At 41.5% G+C, this 12,220-nt stretch overlaps 1 pseudogene; it reads left to right on the top strand.

The window, feature by feature from the left end:
• Window positions 1–4,813: 4,813 nt before the first annotated feature.
• Window positions 4,814–10,928, top strand: LOC135563106 (protein zyg-11 homolog; annotated as a pseudogene).
• Window positions 10,929–12,220: the final 1,292 nt, after the last annotated feature.

The raw sequence follows: 12,220 nt of genomic DNA, 5'->3' as shown, positions 1-12,220 counted from the left end.
GAGAGTGCAGGCTATTCCGGATAGGGCAGGTACTTTTGTGTAGTTCCAGTCCCTAGAAAGAAGTGAGGACATAGATAATAGTAACATAATATTTAGTGCTGTCTAATATGAGTATAATGAAGCCTGTTTCTTGTGATGTTTTCTATCCTCAGATACAAAGAGCTGTGAAAGCCTGTCTGCAGATGAAAAGGTCTCAATGAAGTGCAGTGGTTCTTAGTCCTGTGGTCCTAAAGGGGGGCACATTTTAGTTTTTGCCTTAGCACTGCACAGCTGATTCAAATGATCAACTCATCAAGCTTCAACTGGCATTTATGTATTCATTTGGGATGCCATCCTTGATGTGATCCTGCTGTTGTCACATGCATCTATCTATCCAATGTTCTCATGATTTGTTATAAGATATATTATACTTCAATAATCCACAATGACCTGGTGATGCAAAAGTCTAATAATGACATTGTCTTCCATGTTCCTACAGATCCCTTGCAGGGTAGCCTACTGGTTAGAGTGTTGGACTAGTAACCAAAAGGTTGCAAGTTCATATCCCCAGCTGACAAGGACCAGAATGGGACCTGCAGCTCTCTGCCGTGTGCCAGAGGAGAGGTCTGCTGCTCTGCATGATGGATGGGGGCAAACAACGCAGCACGGTGCAGGAGATCTTCACCTCCTACTTCTTCGACGAGGGTGCTGTTCCCTGGTAACACCTTGTGCTGTACACTATACACAATCAAAGGCTCTTAAAAGCCACCCATATTGCAATATTCTTCCATTTACTTAGCTTTGTCAACTGCAGTTTTTCAATTCCCAGTTTCCCTCCCTTTAATTTTTTGCTGTTCAGGTAAGAGTGATGTCAGCACATAAACAAAACAGGCTTGATTAAACCTTGTCTTTTTTCCCCTGATGACTATGATGACTGACATTGGGTTAGAATTAAAAAAGACAAGGTTTAATCATGCAATCTTTCATCTGCAAGTATGTTTTGAAGTACAGATTTCCACTGGTCTAATGTCCATTGCTTGTGTTTCTTGGCCCAAGTAAGTCTCCTTGTTATTGGTGTCCTTTAGTAGTGGTTTCTTTGCAGCAATTTGACCATGAAGGCCTCATTCACAGTCTCCTCTGAACAGTTGATGTTGTGATGTGTCTGTTACTTGAACTCTGCGGAGCCTTTATTTGGGCTGCAATTTCTGAGGCTGGAAACTATTGAACTTATCCTCTGCAGCAGAGGTAACTCTGGGTCTTCCATTCCTGAGAGCCAGTTTCATAATATGGACTTGGTCTTTTACCAAATAGCAGTATCTTCTGTATACCACCCCTACCTTGTCAAAACACAACTGATTGGCTCAAACGCATTAAGAAGGAAATACATTCCACAAATTAACTTTTAAGTTGGCACACCTGTTAATTGAAATGCATTCCAGGTGACTACCTCATGAAGCTGGTTGAGAGAATGCCAAGAGTGCAAAGCTGTCATCAGGGCAAAGAGTGGCTACTTTGAAGAATCTCAAATATAAAATATATTTTGCTTTAACACTTTTTGGTTACTACATGATTCCATTTGTGTTATTTCATAGTTGTGATGCTTTCATTATTCTACAATGTAGAAAAAAGTAAAAAATAAAGAAAAACCATTGAATGAGAAGGTGTGTCCAAACTTTTGACTGGTACTGTATATTATGAACATGCATTTTAACTTTTCTAAAATGATTATAGATCCAGCCAAAGAATTATTCAACTTTGATGGAGATTGCTTGGTGGGTTTGCAGTTCTGAAGTTTACACAGTGTTGTGTACAGTATGTACACAGACCTCACAGACCCCTTCCTGGAGGACCTCTGTACTCTCCCACAGCTAGAGGGCCTGGACAACTCCAGCACCCTCGTCACTGAGCTGAGTACCCTCGTCACTGAGCTGAGTACCCTGCTGTGGTGCCGGGTTACACTGAGATCCCTGACTGCACGAGCTGAGGCAGCTGGACATTTCCCTTGCCAGGGTGATCTCCATCCTCAACCAGCTCCACGCCCTCAGGCACCTGGATCTCTCTGATGACTGCTTTGCCTCTGGAATGTCCACCGCAGAGGATGACTAAGAAATGGAGGGGGATGAGGCGGTTAGGCTGCTTCTGGAGGGAGTTCTGGGGTTCTCCCACTGCTGGTGTCTCTGGATGTTTCTGGAAGGAAGAGGGTGACTGAAGGGGCGGCCAAGGCCTTCGAGGAGGGGAGGAGTGGGCTGGTGTTTTTGGGGCTGCTGGCTACTGTGACGTTCGGTCTGGGAAGGACGAGTTAAAAGTGAGGTGACTTATTGTATATTACAAAACATTGTCTCATGCTTTCTGCTGTCATTGATTGCCTTGGTGGACCTGTGAAGATGTAAAGCAGTAGCTCTACCTGGTTTCAGCCATATTGCTTACACCAATGACCTATCCAGTCCTATCAGATCTGTTCAGAGGAGGGAGTGAGGGATAATGTTCTTGTGTTTGTGTTCCAGGTAACCGGTGAGGCCAATGAGAGGCAGATATGTGACTTTCTGAGGAAGTACAAAGAGAGGTACAGAGAGAGGTACAGAGAGAGCGAGAGAGAGAGAGAAAGAATTCTTCAACTTTGATGGAGATTGCTTGGTGGGTTTGCGGTTCTGAAGTTTACACAGTGTTGTGTACAGTATGTACTTGCTGAATAAACCTTGAAAGAGAAGAGCACTGTGTCCTTTGTCAATGAGCCATATGAGAGTTGCTACACTAGCTTCGGGTCTGACCCAAGTTGATAGTGTTTCAAGTTCATTGCAGACAGGCCATGTGCAGCCAATGTGATTTATATAATATTTACTTATGCAATGTTTTGATTTGTTGGCTTTATTAAGGCTATTTACATAGTTGGCAATGGCAATAGAAGTTACTTTTTGGGTTTGTTTAATTTTCATTTAGATTTGCATAGAATTTTGATTAACCACATGACACCGATTTTGAGATCTGAAGACGTTATTGTAAATTAAATTAAATTGTTTCACAAACATTTGCATATGAAAACCATAACTGGCACACAGATCGGTAGAAATGGTAAGTTAAATTGGCATTCCACATGAGAAAGGTTGCCGACTCCGCGTGTAGCCTGTTACCATCAACTTCAGGAGAGTAATGGCAGAATCTGCGAAAGCCAGCAGGAGTGGGAGGAAAATTGTTGGGTTAGGTTTTTTTCTTCTGGTTTTCTAGATCTCTGGCGCCCTCATGAGGCATCAAACCATGAATTTAAAGCATCAGACAAGCTCAATGCACGTAGTTGATTTTATTAGAACACATAGGGTGTGTTTATAAATGGAAAAATAAATGTTTAAAACTCTAACTATAAGATTTATAATGCATGTATGATATATTTATAACACTTGGATAATTCACTTTCAATAAAGCTTTTCACATTCTCTACTGGTTGAAATTAAGTCTCATTTGTTGAAATAATACACATATCCTGTGTCCTCAGATCAGTGCAGATGGAGGAAATGAGATGGTGAGATGAACCTGGTGAGATGAACCTGTTTTAGAGTATTTACATGATGCAAAGGAGGTGTAGTGTGTGTACAGTTTTAAAAGAATTCTGGTCCTGAATTACAAATCATCCTTTAACTAGTTGAATAATGTGTTCTCATCTACTGATGCCCCAAGACCAGGATTGGTAAACAATGTTGAAGTGTATAATTGTAATACATACATGCAGACACAGTATTATTTAAAAACTGGAGTATGATACTCCTGCAATTGGATATGACTGAAAAAGAATGTCTAACAGTCATTCATACCTGAACCATACCTTTATTTGTCAAGGTAGAGTACTGTACATGATCAGTGAATATATTCAATGTACAGGCTACAATGTGGGAAACTCATGCTTGGTAATAACTAATATATATATATACACACACAACTTAAAGTTATATTATATTCTACTTAATCCAGAGGCTTCATTGATGCCATTTAGTGTCTTGAAGTCAATACTACTGGCTATGATAGCTGAGGTTCATAGCTAGGTTCAAAGCTAGCTAGCTAATATTAACATTATAATATCGACATGTAACAGTCATTTTCTGCAATTTCTTGGGGATTCATGATTAACTGGTGTAAATATTTAAAACCTGAACTAATATTTATACCAAACGTTTTAAACAGTACATACACAGATCGTCTACATAGCTAGCTACACATCCATAGGCATACAATGATTTTTTATCCTCCACTATATAATAAGCAAGAAGAGTTAGTTAGCTGCATTGCATGGCAAATATTGGCACGGCAAGCTTACAAAATTGTACATTCAAATTTGCAGTAAATGCTTTAGCTAGCTAGATTCGTTAAATCCACTGTTTCACAAGATGACAGCCTGGTTTGAGGGTTTTCTCAGGAGTCCCTAAAATATTAAACACACTAATTAAAATGTCCTACTCATGTCAAAACGCCCATAAAGCTAGTCAGCTAGCTTGCTAAATTAACTTTATGACAAAAGAAATATGCATAATCATTTGTCTCTACATTAACTAACATATTTCTCTCAACTGTACATTTTTTGGATGATTCATCGTGACGTTATAATTACTTACATTTGCTTCAATCCTAGTATTTTTGTCAGCCATCTTTGCTGAAGAAAGTCTCCAGTGTTGGGTCTCAGAACATCATATTCATCATGGGGAGCACTCGATATTATCGCCCAGCGTTCGTCCCTTGTGATTTGCATAAAGTTGGTAAATGCTGAAAATGCTTTTTCACTGCCTTCCACTCCGCTCCTCACCTCTTTCCTTACATTGAAAATGAATGGGAAGCAGTGTGTCACCGCGCGATGCCGCCCGCTAATGTACATTGCTTACCAGTTGTACAAGTTTTGTATCATCAATAAAGGAAAAGGTTTATTCCAAATACTTAAAATATAGAGTGGCAAATTCAGGCTGCCTGAGCATAAAATGCTCATGTCCCTGCTGTAATGAAATGACACATACCAAGTGTACATTCATGTCAAATGTGGTTGCATCAGCTGCAATGTCATGCACTGCAGAACCAAAGCCAGCTGTGTGTCTGCCTGCAGGCTGAGGAGTTCTGTCTCCTGGCCCTGTCGGAGCTTTGTCTGGCCCAGGTGTGTCTCAGCCTGGACTCCTTCTGCAGCATGCAACCAGATGTGTCCCGGAGGCTCAGCTGGGCCCCACCACTCCCACAGGAAATGGTTGATCAGATACTGCACAAGATGGATGCCCAGGGTGAGTAGGAGGGAGGGAGGGAGGGCACCAGATAACATTCAACAGACACACACAAATGGAATTAAATAAATGTAATAGTTAACAAACATTCTATGGGTTTAAAAAAGCTCATTTCTATTCAATATGTTGCTTTTAGGTCATTTTTAGAAATAGGCCTTGCTGCTTAAAGCTAGGTCTGCATCCTGGTCATCGATGTTCTCATCCACATTTCAGCTTTACCTTACAACGACCGAATGGTCTGCCACTTCCACAGTTGTGAACAACTCTGTCTGCGCCAAGGGTGTATCCACTCCAACCCCCTCTTTGAGGAGGCCTTCTGCCTGGTCCTCTGCCCTCACCGGCTGCAGGAGCTGGATGCTTCCTGGGTCCCTCATTGGTGCCCACATCCTATCAGGCCTGGTCTCCAACCCGGAGTGCAGAGTCAGCCTGCAGAGGCTCACTCTGAGTGGGCACCAGATGGGCTGAGAGTCCCTGGAGGTTTAGGATGGGGCCCAGGTGGGCTTTAGCTCTCTGCTGGGCCTGAGGACACTAAACCTGGCATACACAGACCTCACAGACCCCTTCCTGGAGGACCTCTGTACTCTCCCACAGCTAGAGGGCCTGGACATCTCCAGCACCCTTGTCACTGAGCTGAGTACCCTGCTGTGGTGCCGGGTTACGCTGAGGCAGCTGGCCATTTCCCTTGCCAGGGTGATCTCCATCCTCAACCAGCTCCACGCCCTCAGGCACCTGGATCTCTCTGATGACTGCTTTGCCTCTGGAATGTCCACCGCAGAGGATGACTAAGAAATGGAGGGGGATGAGGTGGTTAGGCTGCTTCTGGAGGGAGTTCTGGGGTTCTCCCACTGCTTGTGTCTCTGGAAGGAAGTGGGTGACTGAAGGGGCGGCCAAGGCCTTCGAGGAGGGGAGGAGTGGGCTGGTGTTTTTGGGGCTGCTGGCTACTGTGACGTTCGGTCTGGGAAGGACGACTTAAAAGTGAGGTGACTTATTTTATATTACAAAAACATTGCCTCATGCTTTCTGAGAAACAGCTATTACAGCTGTGAATCTTTCTGGGTAAGTCTTTAAGAGCTTTGCACATAAATCTTCAAGCTCTGTCAAGTTGGTTGATCATTGCTCGACAGCCATTTTCAATTTAAGTCAAAACTGTAACTAAGCCACTAAGGAACATTCAATGTCGTCTTGGTAAGCAACTCATGTGTATCTTGGCCTTGTGTTTTAGGTTACTGTCCTGCTGAAAGGTGAATTTGTCTCCCAGTGTCTGTTGGATAGCAGACTGAACTAGGTTTTCCTTTAGGATTTTGCCTTTGATTAGCTTTATTCAATTTATTTTTATCCCTCCCAAAAAACTCCCTTGTCCTTGAAATCCCTGAGCGGTTTCCTACCTCTCCGGCAACTGAGTTAGGAAGGACGCCTGTATCTTTGTAGTGAATGGATGTATTGATACACCATCCAAAGTGTAATTAATAACTTCACCATGCTCAAAGGAATATTCAATGTCTACTTTTTTATTTTTTTTATTTACCAGTCTACCAATAGATGCCCTTCTTTGCGACCTCCCTGGTCTTTGTGGTTGAATCTGTTCACTGCTCGACTGAGGGACCTTACAGATACATGTATGTGTGGGGTACTAAAATAAAAATGTCATGTTAAACACTTGTTGCAGACATTGTCCCTCTAATCACTCTGACATCAATGCAAATGTAATCGAAAATCTAATCAAACACTTCATGAAAGCCCATGAGCTCATGTTGCGCAACATTTCTATAGGCTATGCAATTGCACGAGAAAACAGAGTGATGGCATCTACTAAAAAGAGGAGGATCCCATCAGCTTTCTAAAGGCCTACTTTATTTATTTCTCAACTTTCCAAATATTAAGCACATTACTTATATTTACAACAGGAGTACAGCCTACCTGGCTGGCATGAAAATGAACCACGTGTAATGGTTTTCATCCTCTTCGTCTGAAGAGGAGAGGCGAGAAGGATTGGAGGACCAATATGCAGCATGGTAAGTGTCCATGGTTGTTTATTAAACACATAAACTGAACACTCCTCACAAAACAATAAACGTACCGTGAAAACCAAAAACACTACCGTGTGGTGTAAAACACAGACACGGAAACAATCACCCACAAACAAACAGTGAAACCCAGACTATCTAAGTATGATTCTCAATCAGAGACAACTAACGACACCTGCCTCTGATTGAGAACCATACTAGGCCGAACACAGAAAAACAACCTAGAAACACAAAACATAGAATGCCCACCCAACTCACGTCCTGACCAACTAAAACAAACAATTAACACAATAACTAGGGCCAGGACGTGACACCACGCAAAAGTGTCCTCCATTCGATATTTAAGTGCATAGATTACATGTATTTTTTCCCGCTGCCCCATTTTCGACACAGGTGCATGATAATGGTCCGTTCTAAATCAAAACACATTTCACACATGTATTATTTAGTATATGTAAAGACAAGATTAAATCAAGAATAGTCTGATGGGTGACAATATTACCCTATCATTTGTGAATTATATATTATCACTTGTGAATGATGCCCAGCATAATAAACAACACGTTTTTTTTGCTACTTTTCCCGAATCATAGTCACACACCTCATGTAGCCTAGCCCATAGGCCTATATAGTTTTGTTAAAAATTTGTATCACAACTAATGTGGCCAAATAACTTCTCAAAATGAAGCACATTAATCTACTTTACAAGGGGTGTAGAGCCTAACTGGCATACATAAACAGCGCATGAATTTAATTTCAGTTTGGGGAATATAATTTTCGCCATATAAAATGCATCTAATAAAAGCATTACATGCATAATTGCATTTGCGGTCACTTTTGATAATGGTGTTTTCGGCTAATGGAATATTTGTGCTTATAGCCTTCTACCATGTGTGCATTGCTGTTCTTATAATGTGAAGAAATAGCTTAACAGTTTATCAACATTTTAAGCTTAACGTTCTGAACTGTTGTGTCAGCCACATTGGTTGTATTAATTTGGGATCTATCGCATCTCACAACTGTCCCAGACAATGTTTGGAATACTTATTTCTCGCACAGAATAGAATAGGTCGATTTTTGTACTATGGGGGATAGTAGATTGACATAGACTAGTGCTTTTGCTGTTCATTAGGCCTACTCATCTTGTTGGCTGACAAAGTAAATGTGGACAGTTCTTCCAAAATCATCAATATGCTACTCAGAATTGGATAAGGACGCGCACAGTTGTGTCTATCTTCACTTGTAGCCTATGAGAAAGACCCGGAGCACTCAGCACTCAGGAAGAATGGCACAACGGCCACTAGCCGCAAAACAAAAGGCATGGATTTTTTTAGGGTGCATTTACAGTCACACAAGGGGTATGTTGCCCTGAAATTCTAGGCATTATCAAGTGCTTGTCCAATTGTGAACGAGAGACTGATGTAGTGTGTACAGCCTGCGCAAAAAAAAACAAAGCAGAGCGCGTACCTTTCAAGCGACTTTTTCTCAAATCATCATTAGAGTCGCATCATGCAGCCGTACAATGTATTAAAAATCTAAACATATAGTCCAACATTTGTAGAACAACTAAAGTTACATTGATAACTCTAAATTAAGCATATAGGAGTACCTATTTCTTGTTAACCGCTCAACACAGAATAGCCGTATGTGAGCACTCCCTCAAATTGTTTGGAGAAAATATCCTATTTTATTCAGCTTTGTTCAACTGTATTTTTCATACTATAAAATAATGCCACAGAATTCTAAGCAAATCTTGTCTGCTAAATGAGCCTAGTGTAGCCCACAGCCATATGGCATAGCCAGATCAGGGCCTAACATAAGGACAACTCAGAGTATGCTATTCTGTTCTTCTGAAACAGGCAACATCTTCTTCATATCATGTTTCTTTAGACCTGTCTAAAATAAATCATGGCTTTATTGTGAAGGTGTAGGCTATATTACATGGATTTATTAGACTTTTTAAAATGTAGGTCTCTACATGTAGATTTCTGTTTGAAAATCTGTTCTCTACGAGTAGATCATAGACTGTATGTAACGTTGAGAATCACGCACACTTGCAGAAACTTCAGGACCTTTAGCTGTCCGAAAGAGGGTCCAGAAAAGTCTGATTCGCAGCCACTCCATTTGTTGAAACGGTTTCTCTGTCTGCAGCTGTCCACAGAGCAGACCACACAGCTGGGGGATGATATCTTTATTATGAAGGTAGGATATCTTAATCCCTCCATTTTCTTATCACTCTCTCTCTCTTCATTCCTCCTTACACTCTACACATTCTTCTGTCCCTCTCTATCACTCCATCCCTAACCTCACCTCTATCTCTCCTCATCTCTCCCTCTCACCCTCCTCTCCCTCTCACCTCTCTTCTATCTCCTCTCTCTCTCTCTCTCTCTCTCTCTCCCCTCACCTCACATCTCCCTCTTCACCTCATCTCTCTATTCCTCTCTCCCCCTTCACCTCCCTCTCAACCCTATCCTCACCTCACCTCTCTCCCCCCAAACAAAAGCTGCTGGGTATAATGCAGCAGAAGGCAATGGCAGGAGTAGTAGACTTCACTCTGAAGTTTGCCCTGAGTGCTCTGTGGAACCTGACTCATGAGACACCCACTGCCCTGAGAAACTTCCTCCAGTGTCAGGGCCTGCAGCTGTACTAGGATGTGCTGGAGGTAGGAGAAGAAACACACACACACACTTATAGTTTATGCCTGTCCATACCATAACCCCACCGCCATCATGGGGCACTCTCTTTACAATGTTGACATCAGCAATCCACTCGCCCACACGATGCCATACACATGGTATGCGGTTGTGAGGCCAGTTGGACGTACTGACAATTCTCTGAAATGACGTTGGAAGCGGCTTATGGTAGAGAAATTAGCATTCAAATCTCTGGCATGAGCTCTGGTGGACATTCCTGCAGTCAGCATACCAATTCCATGCTCCCTCAAAATTTGAAACATCTGTGGCATTGTATTGTGTTACAAAACTGCACATTTTAGAGTGACCTTTTATTGTCCCCAGCACAAGGTACACCTGTGTAATGGTCATGCGGTTTAATCAGCTTCTTGATATGCCACACCTATCAGGTGGATGGATTATCTTGGCAAAGGAGAAATGCTCACAGGGATGTAAACAAATTTGTTTTAATTTCAGCTCATGAAACATGGGACAAACACTTTTACATGTTGCGTTTATATTTTTGTTTAGTGTCGTTGAACCATTCAATGAATATTCTATACAGCGGAAACTTTAAGTCTTCTTCTGGGTCTTTCTGTTTCAACATGTTGTAGATGTGAGTGTGTGCTTTGTTTGAGCCAGTAAATATAAACCTGGGCAATATTCAATTGAACATGTGTACACAACCACAACCACAGCCCGCACATGTCTGATTCTGAAAACTGGAAACATTTATCGATTGATGATGCATGGTGTTCTGTGGTCTGAGGAGGCATTCTCTTACTAGTTAATTGTGTGTATACTATTGAGGTGTTTTATGTTTTGTAAATCAAGGGTGATTCTATTTGACCTCATGTGTGCAGTACTGCCGTATACTCCAGGAGGAGAGGGCATTGGACCTCCTGAAGACCTTGACCTCTGACCTTGACACCCACAGCGACATCAGAGGGATGGCAGAGAGCATCCTGGGTATGTTGGAGCGCCAACAGACCACAAGCGACCCATAAAAACACACCCAGAACAGGGAATCACGGGAGGTCATGATGGATCTGTGACCCTTGACTTCTTAGACACAGATGGGAGGAGGATTATACAAAAATTAAATAAATGTTGTATTAGGAAACGGTGTGTTTAAATAAAGAGGATTTTCATTTATATTTGTTTCGTTGGTGGGACTTAGGTTAATAAATAAATACATGTTTCAAAATATATTTCATTATTGCACAGAAATTAAATAAAAATCATGTCAGACTCATCAATACCTAGCTGTAGAAATCACACAGGGCACAGACGTCAATTCAATGTCTATTCCACGTTGGTTCAACGTAATTTCATTGAAATGACATGGAAACAACATTGATTCAACCAGTGTGTGCCCAGTGGGATTCCAGAAATAAGTGACCTAGATAACTGCATAGTTGCTGCTGTTAAAAAGAAAAGGAGATATAGTTTTAGTTGAGGCAATGAAAACAATTTTCAAAGAGACTAGGATAATGAGCATTCCTAATTCAAAAGGAATGCAACAACAAACATTCTACTGTGTGTTAGGGGATTAAATCCAAACATCATCACCAGAGGGCTCTGAGGTGCTGTGTCTATACCAGTCTCCACTCAGAATTGTATTTATTTAACCTTTATTTAAGTAGGCAAGACAGTTAAGAACAAATTCTTATTTACAATGACAGCCTACCCCAGACGGAGCTGGTCCAATTGTGCACCACCCTATGGGACTCCCAATCACAGCCGGTTGTTATACAGCCTTGAATCGAACCAGGGTCTGTAGTGACACGTTTAGCACTGAGATGCAGTGCCTTAGACCACTGCCCCACTCAAGAGCCTTACTTTTAATTTGTTATATGGAACTTTGACAAGCTAAGCAGGTGATTTTTTATATCCCAGTTCATACTTGCATTATATATAAGCTAAATTACTTTCTTCCCTCATTAAGCCACAAAATCCTTACCTTGAATATACTAATGTACTGTCCCACACACACACTCTTCCTTCAATTAGGAAAGGCATCTAATCTACATTGTAAATGTATTCCGGCTTTACATAGACCAACCTGCAAGAGAGACTACCGTTTATTCCAAGATGGTCTATTAATAATTCCTTGAGTAAGAAGTAGATTAAAATAGATCACATTAATATTGGAGAAGTCTCGCTGGGTTCAGAACTAAAAGTTTAAATTCCCTTGATGCCGCTTAGTGGGAAAAAAAGGATTGGAATATACAGTACCTTGAAATGAGACCTTCTGGAGTAGTGTAGTATAGAATTAACGTGCCAAGAGGTCATCGGG

Source organism: Oncorhynchus nerka, linkage group LG20 (assembly GCF_034236695.1).
Source record: "Oncorhynchus nerka isolate Pitt River linkage group LG20, Oner_Uvic_2.0, whole genome shotgun sequence".
Classification (NCBI taxonomy): Eukaryota; Metazoa; Chordata; class Actinopteri; order Salmoniformes; family Salmonidae; genus Oncorhynchus; species Oncorhynchus nerka.
The sequence above is the reverse complement of the archived record's forward strand: the minus strand, read 5'-3'. Positions and strand labels throughout refer to the sequence as shown.